The sequence below is a fragment of the Trachypithecus francoisi genome, unplaced genomic scaffold, assembly GCF_009764315.1.
Source record: "Trachypithecus francoisi isolate TF-2019V2 unplaced genomic scaffold, Tfra_2.0 Lachesis_group1, whole genome shotgun sequence".
NCBI lineage: Eukaryota > Metazoa > Chordata > Mammalia > Primates > Cercopithecidae > Trachypithecus > Trachypithecus francoisi.
In genome coordinates, this window is record NW_022681454.1 from 162,194,876 (window position 1) to 162,214,416 (window position 19,541).

At 39.5% G+C, this 19,541-nt stretch overlaps 1 protein-coding gene across 7 annotated transcripts in view; it reads left to right on the forward strand.

Annotated features, from left to right (window-relative positions):
* PALLD (palladin, cytoskeletal associated protein) overlaps positions 1-19,541 on the forward strand; it is a 422,012-nt gene that overhangs the window by 139,912 nt on the left and 262,559 nt on the right. The window contains exon 1 of one of the 7 annotated variants that reach the window (XM_033215646.1): positions 7,557-7,653. The exons of the other annotated variants lie outside the window; for them this stretch is intronic. The gene's annotated coding sequence lies outside the window, so the exon portion shown is untranslated. Of the gene's footprint in view, positions 1-7,556; positions 7,654-19,541 lie in introns of those variants that run through there. 7 annotated transcript variants of the gene reach the window in all.

Consider the following 19,541-nt stretch of genomic DNA (forward strand, 5'->3'; position numbering starts at 1 on the left):
TTGAGATAGGTGGTGCATTGCTCATTACTAGAGAATCTCTTGGCATGAGTACTTTTGTACCAAGCATCTGCTTTTAAGGTCTCTTCATGAATGTTCTTCTTATGTGCTGATATCTTTATTCTTACACAAACTTGGCGGAAGGCACTGTTGTTGCATCATAAATTACCTCACTGTATTCTACAACTACCCTACCTAATATGCGCCAATCACTCTTACTGTATTTTGTTTTCTTCATAACATTTCCCCATCTGAAATTATTTTATTCATGTGGTATAGTTTAAGTGCTTATTATCTCTCTCACCCTGCTCCCATCACCACTGGAGTAAAAGCTGCCTGTGAGGACACACCTTATCATCCTCTCCTATCTATTCAAGTTTCCGTTTTGTTTCATAATTAGCTTCCCTCTTCTCCCAGCAAGGTTTTCAAGTTCCAACCCAAAGACTGCTTAAGGAATGGAGCTTAGACTTCTTTTACTTCTTCAAGAGTCACTTCGTGGATAAAAAGCATCCTGTTCTTGGGACTTTGACTCAGCAGAGCCAAGAACTTTCCTATAAGCTATTGCTTGGTTGTTAAGGAAACACAACAGAATACCACCCTGACGTGTCACATTCTACATGCGCTCATTTGTAATACAGGGTGATATTTTTCACCTCCTATCTGCAGCAAGGTGAGATAATCGCTGGCTGGTGTGAGTTTTTTTAGCATCTCTTTGCATCAATAGACCTAGTTTTCAGACTACTTAAGTTTATAAAACAATTGCTAACATTTGTTTTCTTTAATCAGATTCAGTTTGATTCTTATTAAGACCATGTTTTTAGAAAGCCCCCAATGGCCCTCATAATAGTGGGACGTTTCATAAACAAAGGCCAATATGATGAACGCATTAATAAACCTGGGTTATAACCCAGGTGTCATGGAAGTGCTCTCAAATAGGAAACATGGAAGACATTAGTTGCATGCATCCCAAGTCAGAGACTTATTTTCTTAATTTGCTTTCTGTGCTTCCACAATGGTCTTTTTCCTTAGCTTTGGTAAGAAATTAAAACAGCCAGCTAACTTTATTGGGTAACATGCATCAAGCCCCACAGCAGAGCTTAGATATGCATTACCTTGTTTAATCCCCATAACATCCTTATGAGGAAGGCACCAAATGAAATATGGGTTTAAAAGACCTCCATAGTTAAGGAATGAGGAAATAATAACGCAAGTATATTTTCATACGACATAATTGTCCAAAAAAGTATGTCTTTCTTTGCATCTTTTTAAAATGCAGCATAAATGGGGTATTCTAAATATCATTTTGTTTTTCTTTAGGTTTCTCTTGTGTACATTTTTTTTTTTTTTTTTTTTTTTTGAGACGGAGTCTCACTCTGTCGCCGGGGCTGGAGTGCAGTGGCCGGATCTCAGCTCACTACAAGCTCCGCCTCCCGGGTTCACGCCATTCTCCTGCCTCAGCCTCCGGAGTAGCTGGGACTACAGGCGCCCACCACCTCGCCCGGCTGGTTTTTTGTATTTTTTAGTAGAGACGGGGTTTCACAGTGTTAGCCAGGATGGTCTCGATCTCCTGACCTCATGATCCGCCCGTCTCGGCCTCCCAAAGTGCTGGGATTACAGGCTTGAGCCACCGCGCCCGGCCGTTTGTGTTCATTTTAATAAGTTTAAAATATATAAAGTGGCCAGGCATGGTGGCTCACACCTGTAATCCCAGAACTTTGGGAGGCTGAGGCAGGCACCTGAGGTCAGGAGTTCGAGACTAGCCTGGCCAACATGGTGAAGCCCCATCTCTGCTAAAAGTGCAAAAATTAACCGGGCATGGTGGTGGGTGCCTGTAAGCCCAGCTACTTAGGAGGCTGAGGCGGGAGAATTGCTTGAACCCGGGAGACGGAGGTTGCAGTGAGCTGAGATCACACCATTGCACTCCAGCGTGGGCAACAAGAGCGAGACTCCATCTGAAAGAAAAGAAAAGAAAAAAGGGAAAAGAAAAGAGAAAGATTTATATTTGCTTGCAGTGAAAATAAATGCAGAATGCTCCAAAATGAAAAGTTCAAGTTCTTCTCTAACTTCTTCCCTCAGCCTCTGCCCCTCCTCTCAAGATAAGTTACAACCCTCCCAAACTATATTGTCTAATAAAACCATAGACATGGTTCCGTGGTATAGAATGGAAGTCTACAATATATTGTTGACAGCTGCATCTAACATTCTTTTTAAAGGCTGCATAGTATTTCGTTATACAGGATACCATCATTGCCGTTTCCTTTTTGATGGACATTTAGGGCAACTTTTAGTGTTTTCCTTTGTGAAAAGCGCTGAAATGAACATTCTTGTCTTTCCTGTGTCTTTGTGTCCTTTTGTGAGTAAATTAAGCACAACTTGTTAGAAATGAAACTGCTGGGTCAATTGCATATGTATCCTAAATTTTGTCAAATTCTCCTTTTAACAGCTTACACCCAATTATATTCCCACATTAGTTGTAGCAATCTTCAATATTATGAGTTTTGGCTGGTATTTTAAATATCTTCATTTTCCTTTTAGATGTTCACATAGCTCCCAATTGGAAAACTGTACCCATTCCCTGCCACCGTCTCCACCAAGAACCCTGCATGCCCTATGCATTTCATATTGTGTAACAGTATTACCAAGCATAATAGTGCTTTCTGAATATCCCTTTCTTTCCTCCTTTGTGTAAAATATGTACAGTCTGATGATATTTTTTGCTAAAAACATAAATGTATTTACAGATGGTTTTCTAAAGACGAAGTGATATAATCCAAACTTTAGAAAATCAGATTTTGCTCACAAGGGGTTTGGAAAGTGCCTTTTCAGGATCATAATTAAACTTAGCTAATTATAATTCCAAGATTGATGCAAGAAGGCAAAAAGTTCAAGAATGAAGTCAATTTTTCCTGAGGTTAGGAATAAATCTATAAATTCTGGTTATATGAATCGCTAAAGAATTATTGTGCAGGGATCAATAAATCACTTCTAAAGCAGTGTTAGAAGGCTATTCCACCTCCTCAGTATACTAGTTACAATTGCATTATTAGGCTCAAGAGTGTTGGGCAAACTGGTTCTTTTAGCTTTTAACGCTGCAGTAAATGGCTTGGCAACAGATTTAACATTTTCTTTGTAACATCCAAGGTTAACTCTTTTTTTCCCTTAAGATCTGGAATGTTCCCAACACAAAGAAATGATAAATGTTTGAGGTGAGGGACATCCCGGTCACTCTAACTGGATCACTACCTGTCGCACAGATGCATCAAAATACCACTTACACCCTAGAAGTGTGAACAGTCACCATGTATCAATTAAACAAACAAAAAAGCCCAGCCCAACCTCAGACCAATTGAAACAGAATCTCTGAAGATGGAACTCTTTTTTTTTTTTTTTTTTTTCCCAGGGTTAGCTCTTTAGTCACTGGCCAGAAAACCTCTGATCCCAGCAGAATTTTAGAGCTATTAAGTATTTTAGTTCTTAGCTACTTAGAAATCATAATGATGTAATGATGCTTTAGAAGAAGAAGAGGTAGGGGAGGAGGGAAGAATTGCTACTCGTCCTCCTCAGTGACATGAGAGCAAAGAACAAAAAGGAGAGGTTATAGCCATGAATATCCATCTGTTATGTTTACTTGAACAAAAATGTAAATTTTATCTCTTATTGAAAAGAATTGTTTTTGAACAAAAGTGAATAGCTAAAAATAGTGATTCTGTACAACCAAGGGTCTGATTTTCCTTTAGTTTTTTTTGTATTTGTTTGTTTGTTTTGTTTTTGTTTTGGCTTCTCAACACTGAGCATACCTGATGGGGCAGAGGCAGATTCAACACTCCACACCCTCTCAGGGTGCTGGGGTCTGAGGGTTAAAATGTTGAGGGGCAGATGTCGCTTGTGAAGCCTCGCATACCCCTTGACCATGGCAGAGAGTTCCTTGAGCAGTGAAAAGCACTTTTCTCTCCCAACGGATAGTCTTATGTGTGCGCCAATCCCAAGCAGAAATCATGATTTTCTTTTTTCTACAGGTGATAACCATGATATTCTTCCCCAAGAAGAATGTTGAAAAATCAGAAAGGATATAAAAATGGGAGAAAGGGTGGGATATTCAGGAAACTACCAAAATATGTACATGTGAAAATAAATTTCATGAAACTGATTCTTCGGTTAAATAACAACTTTTTAAACATCTCTTCGAAGCTCTCAAATGGGCCTTTGAAAAATTAAATTACACCACATTGGATCTGAATTTAGCATGTGATTTCCTAACACATTTTTATTTTTTATTTTATTTATTTTTTTATTATACTTTAAGTTCTAGGGTACATGTGCACAATGTGCAGGTTAATGTAAACATTTTAAAGTTAGAGGTTCTACCTCAATGAAATAAGGCTAAAACATGAACCTTGGGAAGAAACACTGGAAACTTTAGTACAAAGGAAGTTACAAATGAATATGATTAAGTTTAGAAAACTTTCCTAGGAGAGGAAATGTCAGATATTGATTCAGGTTTTTGTACAAAGAATGAAAGCATTATTTAAAATATATTTTGTGATGCAAACAGGGAAACACCCCAGTATTTTTGTGTGTGTGCTGAATCTAAGCTCCATGTCCCCAATAAACCATCCTAATTAGAAAGCCCCTGGAAATCTCCAGCATTATCTTAATTAAATTAGGCTAATCTAATGAATGCATCATAATTAAGAGGACTGTGCCATTCTTTAGTATTCAGCACACTAGGCATTAGATGATTTGTTCCACTTCCAGCCATCAGTTGTCATGCTTGCTAAAAGAAAAGAAAAATGATAGCACCAGTCATCGTAGTCCCTCAAGGAATCATCCATCTAGTTCTTGAATTTTCTTTACAACACCTCTGTCAATTATTTCTTCCTCTTCAGAGCATCTAGTGACAGGGAACTCACTAAGTTATTTTGATCTAGTTCATTTCGAACATATGGAATAATTTTAGCCGTAAGAAACAGAAACCTCAGGGAATTTTTTTTAGTTCCTTCAACATAGACCTAACATAGTACCCAGACAACTATTTTTTTTTTTTTTTTTGAAACGGAGTCTCGCTCTGTGGCCCGGGCTGGAGTGCAGTGGCCAGATCTCAGCTCACTGCAAGCTCCGCCTCCCGGGTTTACGCCATTCTCCTGCCTCAGCCTCCCGAGTAGCTGGGACTACAGGCGCCCGCCACCTCGCCCGGCTAGTTTTTTGTATTTTTTAGTAGAGACAGGGTTTCACCGTGTTAGCCAGGACGGTCTCGATCTTCTGACCTCGTGATCCGCCCGCCTCGGCCTCCCAAAGTGCTGGGATTACAGCACTTTGAGCCACCGCGCCCGGCCTACCAGACAACTATTTTTAAGTCCAATTTCAAACAACCTGGAAAAGCAGTGATCAATGGAACACTAAAGACTATAGGGAGACTACGATCATTCTTGCCCAAAGGCATTGCAAAAAGGCAAGTGTGTAAATAGCATTGACATATAGAATGGACCTCTCCACCTTTTTCTAGTACAGATTAATTTTTAATTTTCCCAACATCTATAAATTGCCAGAATGGTAAAGTAGTGAGGAAATACTTTCTCACAATGTACACAGACTTGAAAGCTGTCTACCTGTCGTCCTTATCACAAACGGTTCTTGGGAACCCCAAGGAGAGATATGGCTGAGGCAGAGATCACATTATCTAGCTCTTCTGCTATACACATATTGGGCTCTGATAATTAGAACATTCATCCACAAGACAACCTTTGAGTATGCTGTTCTTTTCCTTCACAACAAACACATATACACAGATAGCCATTATCATTTTTTTTTTTTTTTTTTTTTCGTTTTTGAGACAGTTTTGTCTGTCGCCCAGGCTGGAGTGCAGCTCACTGCAACCTCTGCCTCCTCATGCCATTCTCCTGCCTCAGCCCCCTGAGTAGCTGGGACTACAGGCACCCACCACTGTGACTGGCTAATGTTTTGTATTTTTAGTAGAAATGGGATTTCACCGTGTTAGCCAGGATGGTCTTGATCTCCTGACCTCGTGATCCGCCCGCCTCGGCCTCCCAAAGTGCTGGGATTACAGGCTTGAGCCACCGCGCCCGGCCTACCAGACAACTATTTTTAAGTCCAATTTCAAACAACCTGGAAAAGCAGTGATCAATGGAACACTAAAGACTATAGGGAGACTACGATCATTCTTGCCCAAAGGCATTGCAAAAAGGCAAGTGTGTAAATAGCATTGACATATAGAATGGACCTCTCCACCTTTTTCTAGTACAGATTAATTTTTAATTTTCCCAACATCTATAAATTGCCAGAATGGTAAAGTAGTGAGGAAATACTTTCTCACAATGTACACAGACTTGAAAGCTGTCTACCTGTCGTCCTTATCACAAACGGTTCTTGGGAACCCCAAGGAGAGATATGGCTGAGGCAGAGATCACATTATCTAGCTCTTCTGCTATACACATATTGGGCTCTGATAATTAGAACATTCATCCACAAGACAACCTTTGAGTATGCTGTTCTTTTCCTTCACAACAAACACATATACACAGATAGCCATTATCATTTTTTTTTTTTTTTTTTTTCGTTTTTGAGACAGTTTTGTCTGTCGCCCAGGCTGGAGTGCAGCTCACTGCAACCTCTGCCTCCTCATGCCATTCTCCTGCCTCAGCCCCCTGAGTAGCTGGGACTACAGGCACCCACCACTGTGACTGGCTAATGTTTTGTATTTTTAGTAGAAATGGGATTTCACCGTGTTAGCCAGGATGGTCTTGATCTCCTGACCTCGTGATCCGCCCACCTTGGCCTCCCAAAGTGCTGAGATTACAGTCGTGAGATCAATTATTTATTTATTTATTTTTAAAGAGACAGAGTCTCACTATGTTGCCCAGGCTGGCTTCAAATTCCTGGGCTCAAGCAATCCTTCAACCTCAGCCTTCTAAGTGGCTGGGACTACACATGGCTCATCAGTGATATTTTTAAATACAAAAATACACATTTTTATTTGCTTATGCAAACAAAGAAACTATTATAATTTCCTGCAACTAGTAAATATTATATGCTAAAGCCTTTTTTTCTAATTCCACCTCTTCCCCACCACACCATGTAATAGCTTTAGAGTTGTTTTTTTGATGGGGAGCAGGGAGGGGGTGTTATGTGTATTTTTTTGTCTTTTGCCAAGTTTCTTAAGTGCCTCTGAAGCCAATTTTTAAAAGTTGTGCATTGTGAGATCACAGTTGCTTTGGGGCATACAGGATATAAGCACAAAATGATGGACTGTAGCCAGGTAGTGAGGGCTCTAATTGTAGTCAGAAGAACATTTACATCATGACATAACGAAATCTGTATTTTTCAAAGAAAAAGATCTAAATCTGTATCAAGTCATAACATTAGTTTTCCCACTTTTTAAAAAAATCTAGTCTTATTAATAGAATGAAATGTCAGCCTTAGGCACTTTGCTCTGAAAAACCAACTGAAATGAAACATGGCATTTTATTCGTTATTCAAATGGCCAAATAAAACAAGGTGTAATTAGTCCTGACTTCCTGTTCTTGCTCACACACCTGAGGCCCCTCCCAGCTCTGCTGCAGCTCTGCACACCCGGGCTCTCAGGAGAAGCAGTGGAGGCAGCCTTCTTGGACAACAGCTCGCTTGTCTACACAATCAAAAGTATGTATTTGATCAAAGTGGTTGGGAGGAAGACAGGTGTTATTTAGAGAATTACCTGTGTGACTAGAACAAGAAAAGGGGGCAGCATTTGCCAAATGTGCAAATCTTTCAGGAACTTGATTCAAGGAGTGCGTCAGATGTTAAATCTAGGCATATATGTATATGACTACCTGTGTGTGTGTGTGTGTGTGTGTGTATGTAATAGTGTAATTTCACTTTTTTAAAAAACGAAGACATTCACAATTTTAGCCAGAATAGTTGGTGCAAGGCCCGTAAGTGCTACCTGCTAAGACTATAATTCCTTCTACCTCTAATGTTTCATTTTCAAATTAAAAGAGTTCTCTCCTCAGTGGATACTTCATTTATCATAGCTGTCCTTGGAAAGCTGACCTCTAAATGTGAACTTCTAGAAGGAACACAAAATAAGAACAAGGGAAAACCATTTAGGAAGGAGGGTGGCTTTGAAAGGAGTTAGCTGGGAGAACCTTAACTTGAGAAAGAAAGTGAACCCATTTCTGTACATACAATTATTGACTGATGGGGCGATTTACAGTTTAACTTCATGTGCACTCATGCCCTGTTTGAGGTACCTGTTTTGTGGTTCCACGGAGACCACATTAGCCACATTTGAACACCATCAGATTAGACTAGAGCCAGAACTCTGCAAAGGGAGGCTCTTCCTCAGCCTCTGACAGAATCACCACCAAATCTGACTGTCCTCCTTGCCCTGAGCAATTGAACTTGGCTCCATGGATGGAGCCTCAACCGATGGAAGCCTCATTTGGAGAACAGATGAAAAATAAAGAAGTGAAGCCTTTTGAATTCTAAAGTTTTAGCTTTTTCCAAAAGTGGGGCATTTTCCTCTCATTCTCGATCGCTTCTTCCATTCAGTTTTCTCCTCCCATATTCCTAGTCATGATTACATAGATTAAGGCAAGAAACTGGGGGTTTTGCCAATGAACTCGGGGAAATTTTGAGGGACACCTCCTGTCCTTTGACTTTGGGAAAAGCACCTCCATTGCTGAGGAAAAAGCTGTATTGGATGTAATTGTTAAATGCAAACAAATGACTGCTGGGCTTTCTAGGAGTCCGTACGTGAACTGTTTTACGTGGGTTTCTGCAACTCCATAGAATTGAAGACGCCAACAGGAGCTGCCGGCCCTTTCCCTAGTTTGGCTTTAGTCCTTTTGAGTTTCATAATTCTGAGGTGATCATTGTATTTCAGTGGACAGGTTCCAAATGCACAGAAGACTGACAGCATTGTCTGATAAAGCATCTCCCTTTTTATCCCGTTTGGAATGTAATCCAAGTTACAACAGTAGCTAATAATTACCTGCTGTAATTGCAGCAACGGAATAGCTGAATGTGCACGTCTAGCTGATTTATGTATGCAATTTCTCATTCTCAAGCTCTCTATAATCCATTCTTCCCCCCCACCCTCCAACACTTTGAAGCTTTGAAAGCATTCAATACAAATTTTCACAATATAGGTGACTTTGAAGTGTGACTTGTCAGGTCATGCTGACTTATTTTTGTACTTGCATAGAGAATTGGTGAGGATGAATCTATTTTTTTAGCTAGCAAGTGTAACTTGAGAATTTGTGAATGAGTGACAGATGGGTTGGGAACCTTTTTTTCCTTCACATATTGTGAAATGTATTTCTGTCTACTCATGGGAATGAGTCACATTTGCAAAAAGCCGTAATATTCACTAGTGCCAAAATGACATTTTTTAGTTGCTCTTGCAATGAGCTATAAGTAAGACAACTGCCCATCCTAGTTTACCTGAAACAGTTATTATTTATTCCTATAATTATCAATGGTTACCTATTTATTTCATTCTCAGAAATGTCCTAGCGTGGACAATATATGTTTACCCTGCGTATCCAGATGGTGGAGGAAAACCCAGTATTTTCATGTGCCGTGGCCAAATGGCAGCTTATTTAAAAAATAGAAAATTCCTGGAATTAATAGTCAAGGATATGTGAGAGATTAGAAATCAACATTTCACATTAATTCCTGTGTAGGAAAATTATACATAAACATAGACTGTTAAAACAGGCATAGCAAATATGTTTCAACTCAGGGCCAGCACTAGTTGGCTGCTAGTGGCTGCCCCTAGCATCACTGGAGAAGGACTCTGAAACCAAGTTGGGGATCGGTGGGATATAGAGCTTGCCCTATTACTGATGTCTGCCATAAGCTCTGGAAAAGCTAGTTGTAAAATGTATACTAGGTATTAAATGTCACCGCCATAGAGCCAGATGAGGTTTTAGTGATAATCCAACCCAGTGTTTTCAAAATGTGTTCCCAGAACACTGATCCTTCAGCATGATTCACAGAACACATGTTCCATGGTCCAGTAAGATTGAGAATGATGCCTGCCATATTTCTCTCTCGGGAATTCAGTGTATATTGGCACAGAGCTCTAAAAAGTTCTGTTTAACTTTCTGACAGAAGTTTAACTTTGTTTAACCCAGTGCTTGGTAAACCTATGTGGCCACAGAAACCTTTTCAATGTTATCTGTCAACTTGCTACAGAACTAGTTTCTTGGTACACATTTGAGGAAACTCTAGTCTTAGCTCATTCCTTGCATTTCACAAATAAGGAAACTATAGCCCCAAATGAGAGAATGACTGGACCACAGTCAACTTAGCTGATCTATGGACCAGGCAGAACTGGAACTCAGTGATACAGGAGTTAAGAAGAAATTATTTAGGCAGATAGTGAGGGTATAGGAGTCCTCGGTAAGGTTTTCCTTTTAATGAAAAGCAGCCCAAGAATTATACTAAAGATCAGCCTGTAAAATTGAGCTGCAGACACAGACAAGCAAGTGGGAAGCTTGCATGGGTGCATGCCAACAGTTGTGCCAATAGAAACAGGCACCTGGTACTAGGCATGTTCAAAATGGCAGCTCCATCTCCCCTTTTCTTTGCCAGCGACATGTACAGTAAGGAGCAGACAACATGGGCTAGCCAAGTGGGAAACCCATTTGCATAATAAGATTAGGGTGGGGTAGCCACCCTTCACAAAACATCACACCTGGTCCAACCAATCTATGGGCCCTACGTAAATCAGACACCGCCACCTCAAACCTGCCTGTAAAATCCAGGGCACTCCCATTCGGGAGCCCCTGTCTCTCAAAAGAGAGAGAGCTCTTCTCCTTTATCTTTCTTTTGTTTATTAAGTCTTTGCTTCTAAGCTCACTCTTTGTGTGTGTCCATGTTGTTAATCTTTTTGGTGCAAAACAATGACGAACCCCAAGTATTTACCCCAGACAATGAGGCTGCTTCATGAGAACTGCTGACTCCAAGTCCTAGGTCCTTTCCACTGCATCACCAATGAGCGAAATATCAGAAGCAATCTAAGATTTTAATAGCTTCTGGCAGCACAGATATTTAGTAGATTTCACTAATCTATTTTTATAGGTTTTGGTTTTTTGTTGGTGGTGGTGGGTTTTTATTTGGTTTTGTTTTGGTTTGCGTTTTTGAGATGAGATCTTGCTTTGTCATTCAGGCTGGAGTGCAGTGACACAATCATAGCTCACTGCTGCCTCGAATTCCTGGGCTCAAGTGATCCTCCCACCTCAACCTCCCGAGTACCTGGGACTCCAGGCACATGCCACCATGCCCAGTTAGTTTTCAAACTTTTTTTGTAGAGACAGGGTCTTGTTGTCTTGCCCAGACTGGTCTCTAACTCTTGGGCTGAAGTGATCCTTCCACCTTGGCCTCCTAAAGTGCTGGGATTATAGGTGTGAACCACCATGCACAGCCTGTATTTGTTTTTAAAAGATGGTGAATAAATATCTGTATAGTCCTAGTGTCAGACACTAAGCTACCTCTCATGGTCAAAAAAAAAAAAAGGCAAGATAAAATCATTTTCATAGTTTAGTTTTATCTGGGCTGGTCCATCCTTCTATTTTATCCTTTTTCCTTACGAGATAAAGTGGTTATTTGAGGAAAGAATTGCTAGACATGAATCTGGTTTTGGTTCAAATTCTATTTTATTATTTCCTGGGCTTTGAATTTCAAAAAGCCAATCTATTTATTGGTCTCTTTTGGGCCATAAGGGGGTTAAAGTACATCTGTTGTCCACACAAATTTAGCTATTGGCCTTCGAACTAAGCAGTCATGAAATTATAGCCATAGTAAATTTAGACAACGATTAATTTCACTTCGGTCTGCCTGTAAATCCACATGACAGAATAAACATAGTTTGTCGTGTGGTTAATGTGAACACATGTAAAAAATTAAGAAATCTTTGGTGACAAGACAAAAAATACTCCATAAAAATTAATTCGTGTTTCATTGTTGATGTATGAAATGCAATACTTACAGATGGCCCGACTTTGAGCTTAGGCAGCAACAGAACTTATCCCAGGCATCGCTTTCAAATTTTGTTTTGGTGGTTCTCCAGTTTGGAAAAGGAACACCTGGAAAATGTAACCATTGCTGAAGCACTTATCTCTCTGGGGCTTTTTCCTACCCTTTAGTTTCATTATTATACCATTACAGAAACTGGTTGCTTCAGTTTTCTTCAAGTATGGACTTCATGAAGCCATGTGGTTGCATGTGCTTTGGGAGGAGGAGGCAGCTGGGGGCTAAATTTGCCATCCTGAAATCATCCGTGACATCCCTTTGAAGATAAATTTTGTCAGGAAGCACAAATCAGTGGAGTTGTGAGGAAGAAGTGGAGAGACATCTTTCAACATAACCTTGTTTCCTCTTGAGCATAAAGGAATTGATTTAAAGGAGAAAATAAAAACTCAATAGTTTTTAAAGGCTTTTATTTAATAAGCACCTGATTGTTTCCATTAACTGGCTTTTAACATTTACCATTTTGGTTAGCAAAGTTGGAGAACATTAGCCAAGATTCACTGATGAAACTTTATAAGTGTTATAAGTCAGATTTGTTTCATTTTAAAAGCCACATGTTTAAAATACAGTGCACAGAAAATTTTCATGATACATAGCTGTGGTTCAATAAAATAAAGATAGCCAAAAGAAACTGTCACTCATAAAATCTACATTTCCTGCTAAGTGTTAGTATTAAAATAGATACTGCTAGTCAACTTGTAAGCCAAACGATGCCATATGTGATTTTTTAACATAAGCTATTCGTATTCTGTACTAGAAAGTGTATCTTAGACTTTGCAGTGATTTCTTGGTTCCTTTCATTAGTCATGAATTTATTATCATAAAAATCAACACTCATGACCCTATCTTGGAGAATCGGAGTGTTCTGAGCAGCTCCAGTATACAGTTCTGAGCCCCACTGCCAGTTGCAGGGGTCACAAGAGAAAGATATTACTAGGCCACATCAGGGAGGTGAATTTTTAAATGTTCTTACACCACCCAAGAATGGAAGTGACTGGTGGTTTTCAAGGACAGCCATTTGGTCTGAAGCAGCTGCAGCCCCTTGATTTTAATTATCCTCCTGACTCTTTGATGCCTAACCAAAAAAGCCCTAGGACTGTAGACAGATGCAGCCACTCTCCTCTAACAACTGGACTCAGACCAAGTCAGCAGTCACATTTAACCTCACCTTGAAATGTAGAAAGTGAACAATTACATATTGAACATTTTCATGTAAAACACCTTCTTGAATTTCAATCCAGCCACATCCTGCTACTGCCATAATGTGATCCTTGAATTTTTGGCACCATCTCATTTTTAAGCTGGAATGTTTGGAAAATCCTTATGGGGAGGGAGGGATCATTATGCAAAAACAGCAATACACACACACACACACACACACACGTAGATATATACATATTTATAAAAAACTATTTCAAAATCCCAGCACAGAATAGTATAAAGGAGTATGCTATCTTACAGAACTATAAATGTTACAATTCTTTTTCCTACTCTGTTCTATAATCCTTTATGAACAAGGAAAATTCAAGAATCGTGAATATTATCTCCTCTCCAACAAATTGATTTCAAACTGAGTATTATATCCAAAGAAGCTTAATCTATAAGTATGAAGCTATAACCAACTTTGAAAGATTTTTGAAGCAATACAAGTTCCTTTCTTTCTTCCTTCCTTCCTTCCTCTTTCTCTCTCTCTCTCTTTCTTTCCCAGGTTGGAGTAAAGTCGAGATCCCAGGTGCGATCTCGACTCACTGCAAGCTCCGCCTCCAGGGTTCACACCATTCTCTTGCCTCAGCCTCCTGAGTAGCTGGGACTACAGGCATGCACCACCATGCCCGGCTAAGTTTTGTATTTTTAGTAGAGAGGAGGTTTCACCATCCTGGCCAGGCTGGTCTTGCTTGAACTCCAGACCTTGTGATCTGCCCGCCTCGGTCTCCCAAAGTGCTGGGATTACAGGCGTGAGCCACTGCGCCCCGCACAGTACAGATTTCTATGTGATGGAAAAACTTAAGCTCATTAAGTAAAATATATTCATTGTATTTCCTTATGTCTACAATTGGATTTTCTTCTCTGTTAGCCCCTGCTACTAGTCTCATGAACTAAGAAACCTGGCTTAACTGACATCTATGCTTCCAACCCGTTCCTGCATTGTAGTCTAAGTGAAAAAAAAAAAAAGCCCCTTGATGAATGAATGATTGATGAATGAATGAACGAGCATGACTACATCTTCTAATCCTTTTACATTTTATTTCCAATTAGTACAAGGTTATTTTCGTGTTTATGGTCTTGAAATCTGACAGCCAGTCCCAACTGGTTTATTCTTATATTAGCAACTTAATTCTTTTGAAGGGGCATGTACCATGCCCGCTAATTTTGCAAGGTTTGGCTCTCCAGCTTCCCTCAGCTCCTTGTTTGTGTGGCAATTACATAGCTATTTAACAGCTGCACTAGGAATTAAAGAGGAAGAATCAGTAAGCTTTGTTAAAACATGTATCTATCCATAGATACATGTTTTGATGAAAGATGAAAGCCAAAAGCTTTAAGGAAAATGAAATTTTGGAGACTCCCTGGTTTTTATTGTTTGTGTTCTTCTTTTTAATTGCTATAGATAAGTGAGAGTTGCCTATATCTAAAGATATAATGACAACTACTTCACAAGGTACTTGTGAAAATAAAATAAGGTCATATTTGCATACAATATGCATTCAATAAATATTCTCTTTCCCTTAATTTTAATTTCTATAAGTCCTCAAGAATTATCATTGTTCCCAAATATTGTATCATCTTTTCATCCTAATTATGAGATCATAATTACATATTTTTAATGATTTTATGGCAGAAAATAAAAAATGTGATTGAAGTTGAAATTTATCAGAAGTTCAGAATGGGAATGTAGATAATAAGATTTTAATTTTTTGATATGCTACCCAGATACTATTCACTAGATACAAGGCTTCCAGGTATTCAGAATGGAATGAATAAATGTCCGAGGGGATCGTCAAGTCAAATTTTACTTGAGTGGATTCTGTCTTAGCCACATTCCACCCACACTCCTCTCTCAATCAAACCCCTCTCCACTCTTGGCCCATAGCAATTAAACAGGGCTTTCAGGATCTGGAGGAAAATGAGAATGTATCCCCTAGAAAGAGATCAGATTGAGGATGGCAAATGTGTTTCATTTCAACCTTCCACTTTAGTTGCTTTGTAGCCTTAAACAGCTATGCTGAGGATTCTCAGACATTCCATTTCACTAGCAAAGAACATTCTGATGAGTGAGTGACGTGTGCCACAGAAAGAAAGGGGATAGTGTCCTTGCCTGTGCCATGCATTTACCAAACCTATACTTCCTCCTATTTTGTATGCTTCACAGTTTGGCTTGTCACCCTAGTATCTATTTCCCTAAATGGCATCAGCAACAAGAATTTAATGTGAGAAAAATTCAAGCGGTCAAAATTTAACTAACAGAAATCCCATTTAGCTCTTTAGAGAATAGTAAATGTTTTGAGTTCTTTGCCAGGAAGCTGGTGGAATTATGACCTTTGAGAAACTGAACTAAACAAACATGACTGTAGCACACCCATCTCATCCAGTGTGTGGTGCCAAAACTTCAAAACTCTAAGATTCTCTTAGACAAGAAGGTGATTTGTCTTTAATCAGCTACATAAAGAGTGGATGAGGCAGATTTCCTTTTCTGATATATGCACTAACTAGATTATTTTGAGTTTAAGTGTATGCTTTTTAAATGCACTGCAGTTTGAGCTGGTGAAAGTCTATAAGCTTCTCTCCATATATATTTTAAAGCAGAAACTGTAGCCAATATTAAACTCTTTGTTCAGTCCTTTTTTCATCTTTCATCTTCTTTGATAAGCTCAATGGCAGTGTGCCCTGTTTGAAAATGTAGGTTTGACTGCTATTCAGATATGGTGAGGTAAACAGATTAGATGACTGTCATTGGAAAGGTACTAAATAGTTTGTTATTCATAGTTCCCAAGAGGAGGGGGCATGCCGCACCACAGGGGACTGCAGGGAATGCGCCAGGGTCAGTCAGAAGGCCAAGGAGCAAGAGGGAAATTTGGACAGGAGCCTTTGCCTAGGAATCCACAGGAAAGGGATAGGTGAGGCAAGGTAAGCAGGGTTAGAACTGCCTGTTTTGAGTAATTTCAGTGGGTTCTCAAGCATAGGGGCTGTTTCTGGTTGTCTGGTATCTGGCCCTGGGTTGATGTGGGGAGGGAAGTTGTGGCCCTGAGTATGAGAGCCCAGAGGGGGTGCTGAGTGTGTGGGCTCTGTATTGGTTAGTTTGCATATGGAGGGCACGCTCCCAGGACGGTCTTTAACACTTCTAGGAACTGGCTAACCCTGGGAGAGACAGTCCCTACAGGGTCAGCCATGTCCCAGATGCAAAATTGAATGCATGCAAAATTATGTTCTTTTTGTATGTTTCTCTCTGTACTCAAAAATAATTAACCTCATTCGTTTGACAGTTGATCATTTGTCCCTTTCTGATATCACCTGTATTGTTTCCTCGTGCCATTATTTGATATCAAATGCATTTATGCCAATTTCCCCAACTAGAAATCAACTACTTCTTGATTGTTTAAAAAAAATGCAATTTTTAAGTTTTAAAATTGATCCATAGAGTATTGCACCTAGTTGATGCTTTAAAATATTTATTATCAGCCCCACGTTACTTTAGAACATGCATCCGATGAAATAGCAAATAGTGAAGAAATCTGTGCTCCAATAGATTTTTAAAATGCTACATACATATTACATCTCACTCCTTGATGTTTGCAATTCACATTTCCTTTTTTAAGGCCCTGGGAAATCCTGCAGAAAAGAACTTATTTAACATTGTCCCAATCCAGCCATTTACTAAACTTATTTGACCATGAAACTTTTTCTCACTGGGTACCTGCTAACAACCCAGGAATATGTTGCAGAATGCTTTTCTATCCTGTTTCTTCCATGGAATTTGTACTTTTTTAAAAAAATAAAGACTGATTATAAACTGAGTGATAATGATAAGTTTAAGACTAAAGAAAATAATCAGCAAGTGCAATAAAGTGCTTCAAATAACACCTTAATACTGGCAGAGAAGTTAAGACAATGAATGCACTTTCTGCCTCAGTCTAACTCATCTATTTAGTCAAGTGAAATGGTTCATTATGTAATGAAACTCTTCAACAACTGCATATGGCAAAATGACTGGTGCTTGTAAACCACTAGGCTGACCTGTTTTTGCTTTTTAAATATGCATGCTTTTTGTTCTCCAGCTCATTGAATAAAATTGAAACAGCATCTCAGATGGTAACACGTAGAAGAAATAATGCAGAGAAAAGAATAAATTTGCCCAGTAAGGTATAAGTAAAATAATTAGCATGAGCCATGCATATTGCTTTCAGGGAAAGCAACTGACAGCCAGGGAAAGTCAGTCGTTGACGTAAGTGCCTGTCAAGTCACCAGTTCTATGTTGTTAAAATGTGGTAAGTTAGGGTGTGACCCAAGGGGAGGAGGAAAAGAAAAACTGCAAATATTTGGATGGCAGGCTCTCCCTAAAAACAAAATGGGCAGCATAGTTTCTGGCCAATATTTAGATGAATGTGTGTTTGATCTATGATTGGAATCATTTGCTCAATGGAACTAGCAATGGCAGAGCAAAGAGGCTCAACTGTGGCTTTAGGAAAGTCATTGAGCCTTCCAGTTCAGGTTCCTCATCTGTATGAGGAGACAAAATGTCAAGGTTTTTTTGTTATATGGAAGAGTGTATTTTTAATGATTGTGTTAAAAAGTATTTCATGAAATGATGTAGAAAATTCTCTGATGAAGGGTGCAACTAAATTAATGGCTTAGCTTACTTGAAATATACTAGGATACAATCATGTTTCTGAGATCACAGGCCCACATTGGACTTTTAAATGTATTGATGGATTTGGCATCTTGTCTTTATCACAACCATGGTACTTAACTTTCCATGTTATACTGAAATTAGCTTTTGATGGGCCTTTCTATCCTATTGGAATGTAAGTTTTTCCATGGTAGAGGCCTGGTCTTTTTTTTTTGAGACAGAGTCTCACTCTGTCGCCCAAGTTAGAGTGCAGTGGCGTGATCTCAGTTCACTACCAGCTCCACCTCCCGGGTTCACACCATTCTTCTGCCTCAGCCTCCTGAGTAGCTGGGACTACAGGCGCCCACCACCACGCCCGGCTAGTTTGTTGTATTTTTAGTAGAGGCGGGTTTTACCGTGTTAGCCAGGATGGTCTTGATCTCTTGACCTTGTGATCCGCCCGCCTTGGCCTCCCAAAGTGCTGGGATTACAGGTGCGAGCCACCGCGCCCAGCCCCTGGTCTTATATTAACTTACTCTCTAGGTTCTAGCACAATGTTTGGCATATGAATGTATTAAGCATGCTTTTTAATTTTTAGTATCTCTGCTGCTTTGGCATGCAAGGGACCAGAGATACAATGTACATTTTTTAAAAATGGTTGCTATGTTAAACAAGTGAGCAACCTGGATGGAGAGCCAAGACTCTGTGAGGCGGGTCATTCTGGTCCAGAACTTATCAGACCAACACTTCTTAAAGTGCACATGATCACCTAGGGGACCTGAACTGATTCAGTAGATTTGGGGTGAGGGTCAAGATACTGCATTTCTAACAAGTTCCCAGGTGATGCTGATGCTGCTGGCCGCAGGACCACACTTTAAGGAGCAAAAAGCAGGAGTGGGGAACCTTTTTCTATAAAGATCCAGATACTAAATAATTGGGGCTTTGAGGGTCATATAGTATGTTGCAACTACTACTTGACTCTGTCACTATAATGCAAAAGCAGACATAGACAATACGTAAATGAATGAGCATGGTTATGTTCTCCCCTCACCACCAAAAAAAAACCCACCTTATTTAAGGACTCTGAAATGTGAACTTTATGTCACAAAATATTCTTGTTTTGATTTTTTTCAAACCTTTAAAAGTATAAAAACCATTCTTAGCTCAAGGGCCATATAAAAACAGGCAGTAGGCTTGCAGGCTATAAGTTTGCTGAGTTAGAGGATAAGATACTAGTCTCTTAGGTAGTTGGCAAAGGTTTTCCTATGGAGTACATCTAACCAAAAGAAACGAATCCTTCTCCCTATTGAACCTCTGTTGCATTTTTTTATGCTTCATTTTCCCCCAATAGGTGGTTTATATCTTTTTCATGGAAGGCAGAAACACTCTAATTCACAGTATAGACAGAAAAACTCAACTAGTTTAGAGTTTAGCAGGCATTATTTTTTCTGTTACCAGTAGTAGGCAATGCAGTTCCTCACACATAGAAGAAGCTCCGTTAGTGTATATTCAGTTTATTTTAATCTGTTGAAGAAGCCTTTAGCTTGGTCTTAAGGAAGAGTAGTTCCTAGACGGGATTAATGAAGAAGGTAAGGAGATGATTCCAAGGAGAAGAAAATGTGGACACAGAAAAATAGGCAGGTAATATTTGAGGGCTATGTAAGGAGCAATAAGTCCATGCAAATATTCA